Raw genomic sequence first — 16,932 nt, forward strand, 5'->3', positions numbered from 1 at the left:
GGTGGAGGTCGCTAGAGGCGTACCTTAGGATTGATGGAATTTGGGCAGGGGGACTGGCGCCTGGCGCGGTCTTAGCGCGGACGGGCGCAGACGGGCTTGCCTTAGGCGCGCCTTCGGCGCGCAATCGGCGCTCCCGCTGCGCTCGTCCGCTGCGCGTCCTGTACTGGCACATTTAAGGGCGACTTCGGGGTGTGGCCTCGAAAAGGGGCGGAGTCAGCGTGCACGCCGTTGTTGATGGCGGCGGCAGGCTGGAAGCGCTAGGAAGGGCGCTGAGTCAGGTAAGACGCTGTCAGTTTTAAAACACAACTGATCAAAATAAGTGACACCACACAGATAGTAACAATTATTAAAAGCAAGGCTTAGTACCACCAGCGTCCCGGCTTCCGCCTCAGGACCTGGGTCAGGGTTTCTGGTAGCCGCTCGAGAATCAGCGGTATTTAACCAGGGATCAAGGGGGCGTGGCCTCGAAAAGGGGCGGAGTCAGCGTGCACGCCGTTGTTGATGGCGGCGGCAGGCTGGAAGCGCTAGGAAGGGCGCTGAGTCAGGTAAGACGCTGTCAGTTTTAAAACACAACTGATCAAAATAAGTGACACCACACAGATAGTAACAATTATTAAAAGCAAGGCTTAGTACCACCAGCGTCCCGGCTTCCGCCTCAGGACCTGGGTCAGGGTTTCTGGTAGCCGCTCGAGAATCAGCGGTATTTAACCAGGGATCAAGGGGGCGTGGCCTCGAAAAGGGGCGGAGTCAGCGTGCACGCCGTTGTTGATGGCGGCGGCAGGCTGGAAGCGCTAGGAAGGGCGCTGAGTCAGGTAAGACGCTGTCAGTTTTAAAACACAACTGATCAAAATAAGTGACACCACACAGATAGTAACAATTATTAAAAGCAAGGCTTAGTACCACCAGCGTCCCGGCTTCCGCCTCAGGACCTGGGTCAGGGTTTCTGGTAGCCGCTCGAGAATCAGCGGTATTTAACCAGGGATCAAGGGGGCGTGGCCTCGAAAAGGGCCTCGCATGGAAAAAATGGTGAGCTTACTGATCCCATATCAATAGACAGAGGTGTACGACAAGGTTTTGTGTTGGCCCCGACCCTCTTCTGCCTTTTTTAATAATGGCCTAGTGGAGGCCTTGATTGCAGGGAGGGATATAGATGCTCCTAGGTTGGCGAACCGCAAGGGAATACAGAGGGTCTTAGATACCTTTCATTCTTTCTGCAAAAGTAGGGGTCTAGAGATTAACTTGCAGAAAACCAAATACATTATTTTTAATGCAGATAAAACAACGCAACCAAATCCCCAGTTAGATGGGAAACCACTAGAGAAAGTGACCGTTTTTGAATATCTGGGAATCACACTTACTGAAAAAATTGAGTGGGGTGTACAAATAATGAAAGTAAGCCTAAAGCTGACCCAGACAACAGGGAGGTTAGTAAAGATGCTTAGGAAGTTTACCCATAAAACAGTTAGACCGGTGATGAAAATTTACAAAGAAAAAGCTAGGGGGTTGTCTTGTATGGGGCAGAAATCTGGGGCTATCGCCCATCCGACCCTCTATCTAAGATCAAGGATTCCTTTGTCAGGCAACTTTTGGGTGTTCCCATAAGCACACCGCTGACGCTGCTCCGAATGGATCTTGGGGTTGGACACATTGTAAAGGATGTTGCCCTTAGAACTCTTTTATATTGGCGACGCCAGTGGAGTACCTCAGAATTAGCTGTTTATAGATAAGAGTTGAAGGAAGTGTTAAGCTAACAGGGAGCGAGCAAAATCTCATGGCTGGTCCACATTAAAAATACTTTAACAGCTAAGGGAATGGGAGACCTATGGGTTAGTGCTGAAGAAAGTTGTCTGACAACATCTAGGAAGGCCCTGTCAAAAAGCTTTAGGGAATACAAATTTGCACAGATGCAGGGGAAGTCTGTGACTGAGACATTGACCGCAACATTTTTAGAGATAAAACAGCAATATAGGTTAGAACCTGCCCTTGATGATATTCATCCAGCCCTTGCTAAAAAGTTTTATCTACAGTTTAGGTATGGAATACTCCTATTACGTGCTTTTATAAACAACTGGGGGGTACTCCAACTCAGGGATGTCCGGCATGTAATAACCTACCGTTGACTGATTACCATGTATTTTTCTTTTGTCCGGCATATAAGAAGGCGAGACACCGAAGGTTACTGCAGTTGTGCAGAAACCTTGGAACAAATCATTGCGCACAGGCCTTTAGGATACTAACATATGACACCAGTATGCCCATTCTGTATTCAGTTTCTCATTTTCTATTTTCCTTGTGGTGTATACGACAAGCTATTTTAACCCGTTGGCTGCTTCCGCTTTTTTGCGGCAGTGCGGCCGTTTTAAAAAACGGGCGTGGTCGCGTCGGCCAATGGCCGACGGCAGCAGCCAATGGGTTAAAACTAGGGCTTGACTAACTTGATCATTTCATTCTATCACTGTGATTGGTCTCTTCTTCAATTTTATCTGCAATATTTTAATGTTACAAGTGTGTATTTTTTAAATTATTTACTATATTTTACATTTCTACTTGTTATTGGATTTTATAAATAATATAGTAATGCACATGCACTTTATCCATTATGAAAGCCTTACTGGGAAAATTAAATGAATGAATTATGATGTATCTTTTATTTGGGCTTTTAAGGCCTCAATGGCTGAAATAAAACATTCTTTGACTTGACTTAAGTATGTGTCTTTTAGTTTAGCAATGGCATAAGACACATGCTGCTACGTTATGCAGTATGTGTCTTTTAGTTTATAAATGGCATAAAACGCATGCTGCTACGTAATGCAGGATGCGTCTTTTAGTTTAGCAATGGCATAAGACGCATGCTGCTTTGTAATTCAGAATATGTCTTTTAGTTTAGCAATGGAATAAGACCACTGCTGCAAGTCTAAAAGTAGAATGCACCTCCATTGTTAAGGATGAAATCTTATTGGTATGGGCTAAGTCGGCCAAAAGCCTGCAAAGTTATATGGGCATGAAAAATGAGACCAGGGAATTCAGAGGAAGCTTCATTGCTGCGGGGCCCAGTGTGAGCATAACGCATGCTGACAGAGTATCATGTTATTATACATCTAAAAAAACAATTGCTTTTATGGAAGAAACCCCATAAAATAGACTGCGGTGAAACACTACCTTTCTAATCTTTTATTGCACAGTGCAGGTTTTTAGTTCAATGAGTTAGGTTTATTTGCAACACCACACAACTTTTATTCTAATTTAAGCATAATAATTATCAGGCGCAATTATTTTTTTAGGCTTATCGCCCCGTTAGTATGTGCAACATCCACTGTTACGCATTGATAAAAACGCAATTTAAAATAAAGAAGCATCTATTTTACTTGAGCGCGCATTATAGTTTTATAATGTTACTGTTCCATTATGTTCTATAGACAACTATTGCTTTAAGTCAACACTGGAAACTATCGTGAGCCAGAAAATATTTTTCAAGTTTATGGATTTTTATGTGAAGTTAATAAAAAAAAAATCTCCATTTCCTGCGCAGTTGGATCACATTTCATTTGAAATATGTAGTTTGGTAGTCACTGTTCGAGTGAAGAGACTCCGCATTGGCTAAACAGCATCTCCCTGGGTGTTCCCTTGTTTTGTAAAACATGAGAATATGTGTCTGTAATAGCCAAGGAAAATGATTTCTCTATTATATACATCGTATGCTAAACCATACCACTTATACATTTTCAGAAAATAGAATTAACACTCTGTCAGGCCGTACCAATTGTTAAAATCCTGTAGGGCTACAGAGATATTTCCCAAAGTATTACAAATCATGCTTATAATATTCTATAGCCCTGCTCGGCTAAAGATATATTAGTTAGGAGTTCAATTTTTTTCAGCTACAGTTGTGAATTTTGTGATAGGCAAAATATGCATGTTCGAGTAGAAAATGTCGTATTGTCTTCCGGAGGCATTTCCCTTCCGCGTATCATGACTGAGTTTAGAGGCTTTCCTGCAAATCTTTGCCTCGCTTTTCTCCAAGATGTCACAAAGTTCAATTTGCATAATTTTCCTGAAGTTTCACCAAAATATTTTGTTATTTCGCATACCCTTTGGCCCAGTCTTTAGAAAATACTTCCTATCTTGGAGGAGAATTACAGTGGAAACTATTACATTATCCATCCAATTTTGTTTCTAACACACAATAATAATAATTAAAAATAAACTGTTGTCTGTTTTGCACAATAACATGTGGGAAGCGTCTTAAAACGAATCGTGGTAAAAGGTTGCAAGTATAGCCAACATACGATTACACTGTAGATACGCTCGCAGATTTGATTCTAATTTATCCTTTAATAAATACTCAAAGCCTGTGATATAAGCCGTACACCTCTAACCGTCGCTATGTAGATTAAAATCTGTCTTCACAATGTTTGCCCCTAGAAGCTGCTAACATAATTTAGGTTCTAATGAATATCGTTTAGGAGTTGTGAGTGGTGATAACTGCTACCCTAGATTGTGCTTTACTTCCTCCCCCACTTCCCTTGCTAACCCTGGCGCCAGGGGTCAGGACGGCTGCAGCTGAAATACAGTTAACAGGGTTCTTAAATTCCCCACAACTCTTGCGTCTTTTTTCCAGGCTCTTCCTGTAGTCCCCACTCAGTAAACAGGAAGTTATTCTGCAAATAAAGGTGGAATAAAAGGTCTACCCTGTGAGGTCAATGTCAGTAAATGTATGGGAAATGTCACCTTCCCTACCCCTCATATTTTTCTAAATGGACAGCCGTGTACATCTTATGGACTTCAATTGAGCAAAATCTGAGCGCTAGCTAGTATAGAGGGTTAATGGAGACCCATCAAAGTTGCTAATAAGGTCTGAAAAATGTTGACGATTTTGCTCAAAAATGCTTCAAGACTGTTCCTAAACTTACTATAAATCTAGTACTAAAATAAATTACATTTCAGATCAAGTTGATTTTAAAGCTCTGAAATTAATTCAGGAAGAATATTCAATTGACACCAAAGATAACTTTATTACCATTCTTCAAAGTACAAAATTATTAGATACCTGCCTCCCAAAATGTTTTATTCACAGGCCCAAATGATGCAAATCAGTCAAAATAACTAGTCATTGTTCAATCCCTTATACAGAAAGAAAGCCAGATTGTTTTCTCTCCCTATACACAAACAAAAATACCTAAATCAATCTGCCAGTGCAATCACAATAGCCAGTATTTTACATTAGCACATCTACCAATCTTTAGTAAGGCCCAGGAATTTCCTCCACACACTCAATAAACACAGAGGACCCGATTCACAGAACTAACAAACGACAAAATCCTAAACTTACTACTTTTGGGATTCATAAAAGGCATTTAGTATTCCTAAATTAGAATTTTGTATTAAATTGGGATTTTGTCCCAAATTAGGATTGTGTCTTAAATTAGGATTTTGATGAGTCTTGGGGGCCGGTTCAGATGATGACACTGCTAGTGGGGGAATGGTGGGCACTCCCTTCACTGTGCATGAGGGTTTGGCCGGCTGTCTCAGGCCGGCCAAACACTCATGCGCAGTGAAGACCTCTTCAGCCCCAGCTGCATTGCTGGGGCTGGAAAGTTGCAGACACAGGCTCCCAGTCTCTCTGGGAGCGCAAGTTGCCGGCGCTCAAGCCAATCCTCACTCTGTTTTCATGCAGTGTCAGAATAGGCCACAGTGCAGTCCGGGAGCATGTGCCCAGAAGCAGGAAGAGCGTGATACAATGAGAGAAGGCGGAGGCAGTGTCAAGGTACACTTTTTCAACTTGTTTTCTTTTTGTCCCCCAACCTCCCCATCCCCCTCCTCTGGCCCACCCCGCTCTTTGGCAGGGGACGGGCCACTACCGCTGTAAAATCCTGCATAAAAAAATTACATCCTATCAAACCCTATTTTTTAAGTGCTTCATTGTTTCACTTCTTCTCTCTTCCCACCTCTTCTGTATACAAGTTACTCTAAATTTCATGCCTATCCTTCTTAAGCTTATTTTGGACACCTTATCTATTTTATTGTTTCCAGTAAGCAGTGGCTACTCACATAGCCCCCTCTAGTGAACACATCTGTCAATATTGTACCACAAAGAAACTGGTGTGAATGCATGGAATGAGAATGCAAAACTAACCCTTATAACTAATGAATTGACCCCTAACTTTGTGCTCCCGATACCATACTACTCTGCAGGAAGCATTTTGACTCCTCATCAAGGGTAGGTACCGCTCTATAAATGCAATTCAAACAAGCTACTTTTTCAGCTCTTTGACTTTCCTCCTGCAGCACACCACCTCCTCATCAGTTGGTCAGCTCCATGATTCAAGACAGGCTCTCAAAGCAGCTTCTCTTGGAAGGCTGGTCCTGAACCTAATGAGAGGAGACGGATGTGAATACCCCAACAGTCGGGCACAGAAAAGTTTCTTGAGTATCACTGTTGTGGGACCCAGGATAGTGATAGAGAACTGGATGGAAGTTTCTGCATCACTGTAATACTGAAGTTGCAGATGGTAGTTGTGTATTCTCAAAGTCAATTCTGACACGAGTTCTCAACAGTTCTGCCCTTTTACTTAATCTGCTCAAGCTGGTTAACCAAGGCATTTGTTACAATGTGCAAGTGGAAGGTAGGTGGAACTGGGAGTTCCCAGTCAGGAGAGACCTAAAACAAGGGTACAGAAATACAAGAGGACGTCCACTTAACACCCTGTTAACCTGTGGGGATTAGCCCTTCCAGTGGACAATGGCCCAGGAAAGTATTGGGGAGCATCCTAAGATTCAAAGGGGTCATTCGTCCTCTTTTCTTCAAACGCTAAAAGTTTGACCCACTAGTGGGATCCCTGGAATGTCCTGGAGGAGCCCTGCAATTCACATCTGAAGTCTGGTCTTTCTTCAATCCTCCATCTTAGGTACCACCTGGATGGTCCGAACAAAATCTAATTTAAACTAATATGTGTTTGAATTTCTGCTGAGGCAATTTATCTGCCTATATCTTTTCTTTTAGTTGATTCTTTCTCTTATTTGTAGGACAAGCGATTAGCCTCCAAAACCTCTTTGTTCCTGAGTCGGGTGCAGTTGTCTCAAATTTAGCACATTTCTGTTGCAACAGTCTTGCTGTTGGTGTTTTTTTTCCTATAAATGTATGAACTTGTTTTCAATTCCTGTCAAAAACTGGGGGACAGAGCACACCATATTCTCCAAAATCTGTTTTTTTTGCAGCCCTTTGGCAGCTCTCAGAGGCATAAAAGGTACATGAAGCATTTCCACTCATCCTTCATCCATAGTGCTTTTTGATGGTGAATATACAATCTGAGGCTGCGCCGCATCATACTTTCTGTTCATTAGGCTGGGAAAAGGCACAGGTGCAAAAAACAGACAATCTGATACACATTTACCAATTCAGTGTTAAAAAGTAGAGAGACTGTGATTACGCTTTATGTAATCCTTGCCTTCCCTTCCAAATTTAGCACTGATGGTCTTTTATTTGCCTGCTGAAAGTGGTTGAGGGAAATAAACACTTCATAATTATACTTACACTTTAGTCATGTCAAAAGACCACACACTCCGAATTCTATTTTATGGATTTTATTATAAGGCCAAAAATAATTGGATATACACGTCTCTGTGAATTAGCGAATGCAGGTAGGGGTGGGCATAGTACGCGTAGTCGCGCTACGCGAAGCTACGTGAAAATGTTCTCGCACTAATCGAGCTTTGCGTAGCTTCGCAAGCGTCCGTAGTAGTTTGTTGGACCCGTTCGCGGGGTGTTTTTCCTGCTCAGGAGCGCGTTGTGCGTCGCTGTCTGTGTGCTCGGGTATCGTAGCTCGCGAACTTACCCATGCGGTGGGCTATGGGCTCGGCCATCTTGTTTTTCCAACTGTCCCACCCGCTCGCGTTTCCTTATTTCCTGTTCCGGGTCGCGTACAACGTGTTTGCGTTGTGCATGTCATGTTCGGGAACGCTATCTACTTGTTCGCGACGACAAGTGCGTGTTAGCAAGAAATATCGCGAGAACTTACCCACGTGGTCCCGACGGGCGCTGCCATCTTGTTTTTCAATCTATGCTATGGTTCTGGGCCTAGTTTTCGATCCAGCTTTAATCGTTGCAATCTTTACTTATTTTCACAGTTTTTCTCACTTTTTTTATTTATCATCTCTGTCTCTCTGTCCCTAAGTTTATATTTTGTGATTTATTTCTACTTTCACTGTGTTTTTGTTACTTTTCTACTGTTTTATTTTACTTCTTTATTCAAACTCCTACTTCTTCCCCCTAACTTTCTTTGTTCCTTCTTTTCTTTTCTGCCTCCACCACAGAACCATGGCCAAGGGCAGCAGTACCGGCTCCAAGGGCAAGGCGCTTGCGCCCAAGAGACGGCTGCCTTGCGGCAGAATGTGCCCTGCAGGGGTGCAGGCCCGACAACCTTTTGGGGAGGCGGAGGTGGCTGCCCTGGTTTTCTTCGTCCAGCGCCACCTCCCCTTGCCCTTGGCAGCAGGCGGCAGGCCAGGCTCCGGGTACCTTACCCAGGATCGTCATCGCCGGTGGGGGAAGGTGCGCTGGGCAGTGTTTCGCTGCTCAGGGATCCGGCGCACCCACCAGCAGCTGGCCCACCGGTGGTCTGACATCCTGGACCGGGAGCAGGACCTGTTGGACCTGCTAGGTGTCGAGGTCGTGGGGCTTGGTGAGTAGCTAGTAATATATAGTAGTATAAGTATTGTGTATAATTCTTGGACGAATAACACGATTACTGGTGCGCTTAGTTACATTGCAGATCAATTCTGTTCCAAAATCTTCTGTTATTGAATGACACAGGTGCTGCTAGGCACTTCTCTTACTTATTTGTACCTTTGCGCTAGCTTGGGCTGATTATTGATGTTAGAGTTTACTTTAGGGAACTGAAGTTAGTTATTGCTAAAGTCTAGTCCTTCCATTGTCCTTCAGTGAAAAAGTGGTGGATGGATTTTAGGTTTACTTAGTATTAGTTCATATTTTTTTTACGGTCTGCGCGACGCCTCCTCTTTCACTGAATGCTCCTTACTCCAGTCCTCCATAGAACCTTTTTGTAGTTTGTTTAGTGAGTGGTAGGCTTAGCAATAGCATTGTCACTGAGTCAGTAGCAGAACAACATATGACGCAATCAACCAACAATTTGGTGTCTGCACAAATTTATGCCTGTGTCCTCCATCGCATTTATGCATTTTTGCTGGCAAAAATAAAATGGAAATGCCGACGTACTGAACAATTGGCTCGTCTGGAAAAGGTGGAGTAGGTCAGGTGGTACTGGCTTTGTTAGTATTCTGCAATCAGAATGATTATGGAACATTTGATTAGTGTTCATATAAGTAGGCGGTCCGTGAATCCTGCAACCCAGTAGTCATTTAGATAGGTAAATTTAATTGCAATTGTTGTTTCCTAAAATGTTTGAGCGTTTTTTTTGTAATTTTTTTTTGTTTCACAGCACTCAATGTTTCTCTCTTTCTTCATTTTTTCTTACATGATCAGCACCCAGGGGCAAGCAGACGCGGTCTGAGCCGGCGGGATAACAACCACCAGAGAAGCGCTCCTCTACCGAGGATCCTACTGCTGGCCCCAGTAAGTCCTACCGTGCTTATATTATTAACAATTCTATTTCCCTAACTTTTAACGCACCTTATTTTTTCCAAACTATTAATTAAGCTTCCTCGTAATTCCATTTTTAATAAAAGCTTCTGCCTTTCAGATCCATCCAACTGCCTCAGATATGACTCTCTGTACTACTACTATTAGAATGTCTGTAGCTAAGCTTTCCCTGTCGGCCACTCTTTAGTTAAGGTATTCTTTTGAATAAAGTTGTGATAGAATAGCTGTAGCCATTGGGTCCACTCCTGTCCTTTGTGTTGTCCTCTTTAATCTCTAGGCTTTGACAATTCCCACCAACAAAATGCATAACCAGATGTTTGTCTAGTATTTTTTGTTAGGGTAGTAGTACATACTACTACTACTGTTGTGGGTATTCTGCACAGCCACATACATAACTATGCTCAAGAAAATAGGATGTTGGTGATGGGAGGTTGGACCTTACTTACACCTTAGTCACAGAACTCAGAACCCACAATTCACTGGCAGACTAGCTATAGTGTATCAGTCATTAGTCATTTGTCCCGACCCCCCACATGAAGATACCCAATGATTTTATTACACAACCCAGAACATAACACCCTTTTGTTTACTCACTCGTGTAAGTCCACAACACCACAGACACTCCAAATATACCAGAGTCTTTGTGCAAGTTCAAAAGCTTTATTTTTTTCAAACAATAACCAGCTTTGTAATTTGTTCCATGAAATACATCCAGCTCCACCATGCAAAATAAAGAAGATTAAAACTAAACAATTGTACAACTAGTGCATGATAGAGAACTGTGGGAATTGTGGGAGACCCCTCACCGTTGAACGTATACTGGTTACACATGCATCTTTCGTAAGCTCTGCAAATCTCTGGTTCGAAGAAAGGCAATCTTCTCATCTGCCTATTAGAGAAAAATGGGTCACGTTAGACAGTATAAAATACAATTATGCAAGCTTTTTGCAGTCATGCCAAAAAGTGTAACATTATGGCTAAGCAATAGGGACTAACAGAACTCCATAAAAAAAACGCGCCTTGTTTTTCAACCTCTTTTCAACCTCTTCACTTGCATGCAACACTCATGTTGCCTCAAAGGCGTCTTACTGCGCAACAAGCTGAGAGGTAACATGCGCAAAACAGTAGACATGAATCTAAAATGGTTACATGGCTCAGGCTAACTTTCCAAAGACTAGAGTAGGAGTAGAGATGAAATGACCCTAGGGACCATATAATAAATTAATACTACTAATGCCTGTCTACTGACTCTACTGTAGTACGTAATTTGGACTAGTGATGATGTATGTTGTACTTTAACTGTTTTTGCAATCTTCCTTCCTGGTGAAAAAACAAGTAAAATAAGGGAAGGTGTGCAGGCATCTAAAAAGGTTTACTTGTTTTTATAGGTGCACAACCAGTACCAACCACCAGTGCCGACGGGGCCAGCGGCGATGCTAATGCTGCCATGCAGGAGGGGGCAGGAGATGTGGCACCTGCAGGAGCACCAGTGTGGGAGGAAGCAGCAGCGGTGGGCGGGGGTAAATTATATTCATTACTTATTGGCATTACTAGCTGGAAGGGGAACATTTCCCTCACTGTACTGTGAGACTTATTAAGTAAGTATGAACTTGAAGTTGTGCTGGACAATATACAACAGTTGAAGAAGGCACCCTTTACTTAGCATTACCAATGCATTAGCAATAGCATTACCAGCGTTAGTTGAGTAAACAAAGGCCTCTTCTATCAGACTCCAACTCAGCTGTGAAAGTTATGGAGAAGACTAAAAGTCAGATCAGACGGCCTTGATAGATGTGTTGAACAACAAGGGAAAGAAGTGAACCAGGGTAGAAGGAGGAAGGACGAAATAGATCGATACAACTAGAATAGAAGGATACTTTGGAAGCAGCATGCAGGTGGTTGATAGGAACCAGATGCATGGGTTGTTGAAGGATGGGTGGAAGGTGAAAGAAGATGCCTGCCTGGGTGGGCGACACAATATGGGTGGATAGTGGATAGCAAGACTCATGAGCGGTGTTTGTGTCAAACCCAAAGCTTAGGCAAGGAAGGAAGGAGTGGAGGCATGGGTGGTTGTTGGTGAAAGTGAAACCAGCTAAGGTTTGTTAAGCGATACCTAGTAAAGAATGATAGACATTTACTTTTAATGGATGGATGCCCCCTGGATGGATTGTATTCATCATAGGTGGAGACTGTCACTGGATGCAGAGTCTTACTTTGAAAATAATATAAAAGAAACTGCGCCAGAGTAGCAAAGCAGAGGGTCATCATATATTATATAAAAGTAGGATTTCCTTTCAGAATACAGTTGATGACTCAGTAGTTTGCAAGCACATCACATATATTATCAAGCACCTTCCTCTGAATCCAAGGACCACTTCCTACCTATGTTATATATTTTTTGATTTTCATATGTTCACTTACCAGAAATTGTCCACAATCCATAGTTTGCTCCCCCCCACCTTGCCCCTCTTCATGTCACCACTCGCCAGCACTCACACCTCTGACCGCTACTGGACTGATATGTTGTTCCATATAAGTAATGATCATTTGATCCTAAGTATATTAATTCTGCCTTTTTGTAGTCGCCAAACGCCAGGGCACAGTGAAAGTGAAATTGAGCAATTGCCCTTCATGTACCAGAGAGAGTATGGCCAGTGCCACCCGTAATCGAAGAATATACGAGCTTCCCCACCTGCAGCTTAGTTAAAAAAGTAACAGGCATCTGCGTATCCTGTATGTTGCTGTTGGATGCAAGCTAAGCTGACTTGCTGGCTACAGCCTACAACAAGGTTATCTAATTTATGTAAACTAGAGATATGAAAAAGACTGGTGCTCTTCTGTGTACTGGAGTCCATCCATAGTACTACTAGGGCAAGTATAATGCCGAAAAAAACTTCAACAAATGTTAGAGGCTGGGGAAGCAGGAGGATAGATACTTGAGGTTACCACAAACTTTATGTATTGCGCTTGCTAGTGCTACTGATCCACTATGTGTTAAATTAATGTTGTGTTACTGTTTTTCTAAGAGTTTCAGTTACAATTCTGTTTCTTTCTTTATAGATACTCCTTCCCAAAAACCATCACAGAAGGAGTTGGCAGCCAGGGCCCGGCAACCGAAACTGGAGGCCATTGTGGAGGAATATCACTGGCTGGTGGCTCAAGCCGAGGAGGAGGAGGAGGAGGAGGAGGAGGCGGCGGCATCAGCTGCTGCCTCTTCCAATGCCCCAGGCCCCAGCCAGGCCCCGCCTGCAGGAGTACGGTGCCGCGGTCAGGCAGCTGCCCACCACCGCCATTTGTCAACATCTGCCTCCCCCCACATGGATGCAAATGTAGGTGCCGTGCATTTCGGCAACAACTTCTCCTCCGGATGGCAAAGCTGGAGGACCAATTAGAGGAGCGTGTCAAACTCCTGGTGGAAAAACACCTTAAAGCCCGCCGATTATAAATGGACCCTGTTGATTTGCCCTTTTTTAATACTTTTGTTGGTGGGTGGGAATTGTGTTTTGGGGTTTCTATTGGACATTCGTTGGACTTGGACATTGGTTGGGGTTAGGCAGAGGGGTGGGTGAGGTGTGGGATAGGCTATTTTTTATGAAAATAAATGTTATTTATTTAAACTTACACATATGATGTTAATGTTATGTGGTGGGGTTACTGTTTCACAAATTAATGTACATTACATGCAGGGCAGCAGCCAGTGTTTGATTTAAATAATTGGCCAATTTTGTATTATGCTAACAGATAAATGCGGTACCCCTCATTGAGTTATATTTGTCCTACTAGTACTACCAGTCGGTCCTCCTACTCCATTATACCTCCCAGCAAACTTATCTTACCTGTGATTGATGATGATTAAGTTCGGCACAGCAATGGCTGCATGGTTTCCCAAGACAATGGAGAAGATGCTGTGGTTGTGGCGGTAGTAGTAGACACTGACACTAGCATTTGAAACAAAAACAAAGATACAGTCATTTGCCTGGGAGAGACTGTTGGGAGTAGTAGAAAAGTACAGTACATAAGAAGACTGACACACAAACAATATTGCACCTGCTAAACTAAAAGAAAACAATGGTGTCAGGGACAGCCTAGTACAAGAAGATAAGAAGTTAAACTGTAGTTGTGTTGAAGGAGTCACTTAAACACAATCCTTATTGGATGGGAAGGGGGGTTTGGGAAATGTTTGAGAAAAAAAAACAGTACACATGGAGACAACAAAAGCAAAACAATGAAGACGGTGATTGATGATCCACTACCCAATAAATCTAGAAACTAAAGGTAGAAAAAGGAAATGCATGCAAGATGAAGATAACTTGATGGATAATAATGAGTAGTACTTAACTACTACTACACAACTCTACAGTACAAGGAAGTATTTATCATATATGACATATGCCTTGGCTGTATGCCCTCAGAGAAACCCTAATTACCTGCTGTACCGGGCTGAAAGCTAGCAAAGAAAATTGAAAAATAGTTCTAGGGAGCAATTACCAAACAAAGTCACACAGTCGTAAAATTAATGAAGAGAAAAAAAGAATCAAATTATTAAAAGTACGAAAATGATACTAAAGTTACTGTATTATCCAGGTCCAAATGTGTAGTTGTATCTCGTCATTTATCTTGGTCGTCCCTTCCATGGACACTTTGAACATCAATCTTGGGTGCCACTGGCTGGATGATGAGGATTGGTAAGGTAAGTGTGAGTTGTTGCTCCAAGTATAATAGCACTGGGTTAAAAGGCCGGCCTGTAAGTTATGATGGAAAAACAAAAGGGTTATTAAAAAATAAATGAACGGAAAAAAATTACATTACGGTGTAGTCCAAAAAGACAAGACTTATGAGTGAGAATACTTTCAGGCTGAGGCGGCTTGGATACATTGTGTCTACTCTACTAGTTACACAGCATTAATCTAGAAGAACAACAAGATCCGAGCCAGCACAGAACAGGCCCACGGCACCGGGCCGCCTATGAGTCCATGACCCAAACTCCATTTACCTTCATTTTGACAGAGCCAGACAAAAGGCATATACATACAGCAACCTAGCATTTTCCAAATCAAGTGACTAAATCAATGTGCCACTGTCAGTCATCATACCACTATTCGACTCCACCACTGCACAGACATGTAGCCTAAGTCTGCTGTGGTTCTTGTTGATTGATTGTGTTTATCTTTTATTCCACTTCCTGAAACTAATTCCATCAATCATCTCAGATCCAACTGACTGACTGCATGCAAAGATAGTATGTTCATCATCATCATCATCGTCAGGTGTGGTACGTGTTGTCCAACAGACCAACAGCAACTCAGTCTGTGAGAGACTCCGATTAAGTAAGTCCAGATTGGCTAATATTATTAAACAACATGGAAACATTGACTATCACTTGAGTCACAAGTACTTCGTTATTATTTAAACTACTAGTATAGTTCTACTTCATGCACATTTGCTCAGAGCCAGCAAGCATCCACTGCAATGCATGGCATAATTCATTTCATATACCTGACTTGCTCTTCTCTTTGGCTGTCAGATCAGAGATGCAGAGCCTTCTGAAAGTGATGACGAGTTTACAGTGAAGAGTTGTGTATGCCTGCAGACAGAGGTGGTAGCCTTAAGACAGTGATGAGTTTCGGATTGGAAACAAAACAGAAGATGGCTATAGTCACATACATTGTACTTGTTATGGAGGGACTGTTAGAGGCTACATTATTGTACTATTCTCCATCTCCATTCAATACCTGGCAAGATGGAAATGTATTTAGGGTAAGTCAGGAAGATGGAGCAGGACTCTGAGGAGTGGAGTGGACAGTTAAATGCACAGACGTGCAACTCCAATAGGTAAATAAAAATAAGAGACGGTGGTGATGGATTTATTGTGGTTTGATTTGAACTAGAAAGACAGATGTGCACACAAATAAAGGAAGAGAGAAAGTAACAATTTGAAAGCCTAGTTGTCAGGGAAGAGGAGCTTGTCCTCAAACCCTGGTGGTTCGAACAGAAGGAGGCCATGTAACCCAATACTTAAGTCTGCTGTGTTTCTGGTATTTTGTAGTCCGGTGGTATGAAGTGCTGATTCATTTTGATCATGGTTAACCTCTCCAAGCTTTTGGACGAGAGACTGGTCCTTTTCACCATTACAATGGCACCACTGAAAACACACTCAGAAGAGACACTTGCGACAGGGCAAGCCAGATACTTTATTGCCAGATTTGCTGAGCACTGGCCATTGGCTTCTTTTCCCATACCAATACAACGATGGGCTTTGCTCCATGAACACCTCTGTTGTGTCATCCAGATAGGCCTAGACCACCCGCTCAATGTTCAGTGGTGTTCCGATTTGCTTGGCCTCTTTTGACTTTGCGACAGCACCAGACTTACCCATCCCTTTCTGTAGAAACCAAGCAGCTATTTTTTTGTTGTGTCTGATGAATCAGATGCTGTTTGTGCTGTTGTTGATGTTATTGGTAGTGTTGGTGACTACTAGGAAGCAAACACACTGCTCTCATGCTCCTAAGAAAAACTTGACGCTGGAGGATGCCCTGTAGTACTTGCACTGTCCTGGGCTGGCACTGGCAGGCCTCTAACTGAGAGCCGTTCGTTTTCAAAATCAGTGACTTCCTCAGCTATTAAAGTTTTGTACTTGTCAATATCCCCTTCTGAAAAAGGAATTACTGCATTACTGTTCAGAAATAATTTGTACTGTGGATCCAAAATTGTGGCAGTAATGTAATGTAGATGTGACACAATCTCATTTTGAATCCTTGTATTGTCAGATAAGCGGGCGGCTAAGGCGTTTGCCAAATAACATGCGTCTACTTTTTCTTCCACACCTTCGTATGTTTCAGACACCTCCTTCAGCTCTTGCTCTAGCATGTACTACAATGGGATAGCTTGGCCCATAGTACAGTACTCCCTGTACTGACTACACATTTGAAGACCTCAAAAGGAAGTAGCATCTCTGTCAGACATTTAATGAGGTCCCATTACCACATCTCAACGGTAATGGCTTTCACTGTAGGATCCCATAGTCTTCTTGTCATGATATAAGCATTAAGTGGTATGTACTGCTCAAACAGACGATCAAGCATGTAATAAGTTCAGTTCCAACGTGTTGGGACCTCCTGGATGAATGCTTTGACTGGCATTTTATGTTCACGTTGAATGACCCCTAGCTGCTTCCGGGCTTTAAAAGAATGGTTGAAATGTGTGCATATTCTTCTGCAGGTGGTCAGTAAGTTGCTAACTTTGCTTTCATTAGTCGGAAAGTCTTGAACAACAATGTTAATGCAGTGTGCCAATTACAGGACCATGAAATAGCCACCATC

Source organism: Lissotriton vulgaris, chromosome 2_1 (assembly GCF_964263255.1).
Source record: "Lissotriton vulgaris chromosome 2_1, aLisVul1.2, whole genome shotgun sequence".
Classification (NCBI taxonomy): domain Eukaryota; kingdom Metazoa; phylum Chordata; class Amphibia; order Caudata; family Salamandridae; genus Lissotriton; species Lissotriton vulgaris.